Raw genomic sequence first — 5,203 nt, forward strand, 5'->3', positions numbered from 1 at the left:
AATCAATGTCCATGTTCTGGAAATCTACAACATGGTATCAGAAATAGGAAACAAAGACATGACTGCATAGGTATTTGCATCCATATAAGTTTATATTAATATTTCAGTTATATGCATGGAAAAATATCTTCAGAACAATGATACCAGTAGGCCTATCTTTATAAAATGTAAACATTGTTTGAGCTGGGTAAGACCAGTGAGGGTGCAGTCCAGAAAATAAAAAGAAACAAAATGTCCTCTCCAACGAAAGAGAATTTGATGCACAGAATCAGCTATGTGGATGATCCGCAACTAGAACCTGAGCATAGAATGCTGAGGCTTCCACAAGCAGAGCAAGGGCAGGAAGACACCACAACACTCTGGGTGAAAGACCCCACCACAGGAGCTAGTGACCCCGAAGCTCAGCCAGTGAGGGGAAAGGGCCAACAAAGGGGTTTTCAGTAGGGACTGAAGCTGTCCTATGGGACCTAACGTCCTGAAGGAGATTCCATCTCAAATCCTGCTCCAAAAGACTCCTTTTCTAGGGTGAGAAAATCAAGTTACATGAGGTTGTGACCTGCTTCAATTCCACTCTATATCTCTTTTTCTGCCTCTTCGCAATTTGATTACTCTTACTCACTGTCTGAGCCATCTCTTTGAGGAAAGGAGTGTTCTAACCCACTCTCCAAGTGGAGGAAGCAGTCCAGCAATGCTAATCAAAGCCAGGCAGCCACCCAGTAGGGCGAGAAGCAAAAGCACAAAGAGAGAGCTTTCATGTGACAAAGTGACCCAGAGGAGTAAGGTTGAAGGCTGAATATGATGAAATACAACGTTGAGGATGATAATTAACTTCCAAGTTCTTCTTTGCTTCATTAATTCGTTTCTTCCCTCTCTTAAAGGGACATTTGAAACATATGCAGTCAATTCTCTTTCAAGTCTGAGAAGGCATGAGCCAAGGGGTGACAGTGTAATTCTCTCTGCTTTACCAGGAGGAGTTCTTAGCATATTCCATTCATCCTTATCCTTGAGATCTGGAGAGCATCCCAGGGAGGGTCTCCACCTTCAATTAACTACTTTAGGGCACTATGTAACAAAAGATCATGGATGTCACTTCCGAGGTCACACTGACCCATGGAGGTGTTCCAGCACATCACTTTGCTATGGTGTCAGCTGTCAGCAGGTCAGATGATAGGAGTATGAGCCACCTCCTAGCCAGCCAAGTTTGAGCACACATAAGTAGAACGTAAACCCTTTACTTGTCCCTTTTCCTTTCCAGTGCTTTATTCCCACATGGACATACAGGTCACTCTAAACCAGCCCCCTTCCATCATTCAGTCATTCAAACATTTATTTACTACAGTATCTACATTTAATATTATCTACCATGAAATGTACTCATTCCCTTACTCAGGTAACTATAACCCCTCTGTACAGTATCTTTACAATAAAAATATACAATAAAAATACAATAAAAAAATACAAATCCCATACCTAAAGATATATTTGATACAAAGATATGATTTGTATTAAAATTTGCTCTATATGCAAGATTGTAGGTCAAGGTAAAACTGCACACGTGGATAAGATTTCCAAAATGACTAATATATTGGAGTGTTATTTTAATTGGTTAGTTTTATAAGTGAAATCAAAATTTCTTACTTATTTTTTCCAGATGGAAATTAACATAATTTAAATAAAATATAAATTAATATTTAAAAAATCTACCATGTACTAGGCCTTAACAATACAGGAGAAAACAAAATCAACAAAATCCATTCTCTAGCATTGATATTGTAGCCAAGAGTAATAGACAAACTAATAATCACAATATGTAGCTTGTCCAATGATGAATGAGGTTATAGAGGAATAAAGTAAGGTGAGAGTGGTATTTTTTAAATAGAGGATGGCAATGGAGAGTTTTGGAGAGATTAACTTTTTTTTTTTGGGGGGGGGTCCAGTCATGGGGCCTGAACTCTGGGCCTGGGCACTGTCCCTGAGCTCTTCAGCTCAAGGCTAGCACTCTACCACTTGAGCCACAGTGCCACTTCTGGCTTTTTTTTTTTTCTTTTTGCTTATGTGGTGCTGAGGAATCAAACCCAGGGCCTTATGCATGCAAGGCAAGTGCTCTACCACAGAGCCACCTTCCCAGCCCGGAGAGATGGACTTTTGAGCAACGTAGACATGAGGTATTTTAGGAAAGAGGATTCCAGTCAGAAGGAAAAATAAGTGCAGAAGTCTAGGGGCTGGATCGCACATGGAAAAATGTTCCCGGACCAGTAAGGAGACTTTGTATTGGGTGAACGCAGGAGAGAAATGGTAAGGAGAGGAGATGGGCTCAGAGGTTTGAAGAGGCTGAGATTTGATAAAGCTGATGGGCCACATTGGGAATGCTGGCATTTACTCCCAGGGATGTGTGAAGCCAGTAGGGCAGAAGACTGACACAAGATAACTGTATTTTTTAAAGGAGCATTCTGACTGTCTGATGAAGAATAGAATTTAGGGGATACCCTGGTCAATGTAAGAAAGCAATGGTACAGTTACAGTGATATAGAGCAGAGGTGAAGCTAGAGACAACAAGCAGTTAGATTCTCAGCTTGTTATAGACTTACTTTTGGAATGCTTCAAAGGATGAATTTACGGATGTTCTTCCTCCTTTCTTAAGTTCTGGGGATAAATCTGTGAACTTCACTTAATGTAGGTCCAGGAACTTGGGGCCGTGAGGAGTTTAGGTACCAAGCCTTGATGAGTGCCTTTCCGTGATGTTAAGGAATCTACGAAGTGGGAAGTTGGAAGAATGAAGAAAGCAAATAGGATGACAGTCAGGATGAACAATGTATTACATTTCTAACATGGTGAACGTCCTACAAAAAGAAGTTTATTTAGGCTATCTCATTCATTCCTCAGACCAATCATCTAAAGATGGAATCTTTATCCCCTTGCTAGAAAATGACATCTCAAAAAGGTTTAAAAACATGGCTGCTGTCTCATTACTAATCTGAGATTGAGCTAGAATTTGAGCTCAACCATCTTCCAAGTCTGTGATACTCCCTCTACCCTACAATTACGCATTCACTCCATGAATGTTAATTGGATGTCCAGTGCAACTGTAAGAGGCAAAGAGATAAGAAAAACAGAGTACCTCCCTTCTGTAAACTACTTTTGAGCATGATATGATGCTTAGACAAGAAATTATTGCTGGAAAAAATGTAGTTATTTTTCACTTGTTCATTCCACACATATTTATTGTGTACCTACAAGATGTTGGCATTTAAATAAATACACATTTTGAGAAGAAACAAAATCTATATAATTGTAACCTCATTGTCGATTCAAGCAGCAAGTCGGCTTCTTCTCACAGGACCTGGGAGTAGGAGATTCAAATAGAATCTCTTTTCTCTCCCACCTTCAGCAAACAGATGACTTAGCAATGTTTCCAACAAGATAGAGCCTTGTTCTGTGAACTCCTGTGTATTCACTGGGAATCTCAATACGCTTGTTGTCAAGGACTGTGATGTAGAAGTAGTCTTCTTGAAGTACGGCAGAATTGAGGTCTGACTGCTCACAGGGGCTTTGCCTTTGTGTTGTATGCTCACAAGAGAAAAGCTCCGGTCACTGTAGCAGGAAAGGATGGCAGAATGATTGCTGGCCAGGTTTTAGATATTAATCTGGCTGCAGAGCCAAAAAGTGAATCGAGGAAAAGCAGGTGTGAACAACCTGCCGCAGAGATGCACATAGCTCCTCATTTGACGTGGACTATGACTTTCAACGGGATTATTATGACAGGATGTACAGTTACCACCACTGTGCCTCCATCACCTCCTATGGCTCAGACTGTAATGCTCTTGAAATGCCAGTGTGCATCAGGAAACACCTCGTGCAGGGGCACATATGACTTTACTTCTAAGAATGGACAGTGTGGACCTTCTTCCAAGTTTGGAAAGTTAAAAGGAGATGACCTTCAAACTACAAAGGAGGAATTGACCCAGATTAAACAAAAGTATATTCTTGACTGGACAGCCTGGAGAAACAATTGAAAAGGGAGAAACAGAGCAAACAAGCAGTAGAGGTAAAGAATGGTAAGTCAGAAAAAAAAAAAAAAACAAAGCAGCAACTCTCTGAAGAAAGATGAGACGGGGAAGGGAAAAAACTAAATGTTTAAATAGGGATACAGGTTGACCCATCGTGACAATGAGATGTACAAGACACTGTTGAACAACAAACTTTACAATTTGGTGTGGGGGGGTAGTGTAGTTGTGGAGGTGGGAGGGAAGGGATGGGAGGGGAAAAACAAAGGAGGAGGCAACAATGCTTGATAAGAAATGTACTCATTACCTTGCTCATGTAACTGTAACCCCTCTGTACAGTATTTTCACAATAAAAAAAACTTATTATTAAAAAAAAGAAAGATGAGACTAATGTCAAGATGGAGTCTGAGGAGGGGTGCAGATGATTCTGCTGAGGAAGTGACCTGCTGGATGATGATGATGATGATGATGATGATGATGATGATGATGATGATGATGATGATGATGATGAAGAAGAAGATGGGGGTAGGGAGAGACCAGCTGGAGTTGATCAAGGATGATGAAGGGAGGCTGAGAAAGCAGAGGATGACAGAGACAGCGTCAATGATGAGGATGACTCTTCAGCACATCGTGGGCCTTAGGGATAGCTCATTATTTCTTTTTTTCCCACCAAAAACACTTTTTGTTGTTGTTAAGACTATACCCTCTCTCAAGTCAAAAACCTACGATACCCAAGACGATCTGACTCTTAAGAAGCAGAGCCACAAGAATGACATTAGGCTTGTTTTGTCTTTTTTCTTTCTTTCTTGTAGCTGAAATTAGTTCCGTTTGTTTTTTATTTAATAATGTTATTAGTAGTTGTACAAAGGGTTTCCAATTCCCAAAGTCAGGATTTAGTCATACAATGTATCTTGATCAATGCCACCCCTTCTATCAATCTCCCTCATTTTCCCTCTCCCATCCTTACATAGTTCAAGTTTTACCATGTCTAAACATAACAGCCTCTCTTCAAGAAATATCATTATCTCTTTACCTTGGGATATGTCTCAAGATCAAATTTTCACTAGACCCTCTTCCTCTAGTATCTTCCTTCTAGTATCTTCCTCTAGTATCTTCTAGTATCTTCAGCACACATCCACTGTTCTTCCTGTCCTTGTCCTTCCCATGTTATTGAATTCATATTGTCCTATGCCTAGTTC

General features: G+C 40.3%; 1 pseudogene; it reads left to right on the forward strand.

Annotated features, from left to right (window-relative positions):
• Positions 1-1,079: 1,079 nt before the first annotated feature.
• LOC138815815 (heterogeneous nuclear ribonucleoprotein C-like) lies at positions 1,080-4,645 on the forward strand (annotated as a pseudogene).
• The last annotated feature ends 558 nt before the right edge of the window (positions 4,646-5,203 follow it).

The sequence above is a fragment of the Dipodomys merriami genome, unplaced genomic scaffold (assembly GCF_024711535.1).
Source record: "Dipodomys merriami isolate MVZ:Mamm:240054 unplaced genomic scaffold, mDipMer1.0.p SCAF_670, whole genome shotgun sequence".
Taxonomy (NCBI): Eukaryota; Metazoa; Chordata; class Mammalia; order Rodentia; family Heteromyidae; genus Dipodomys; species Dipodomys merriami.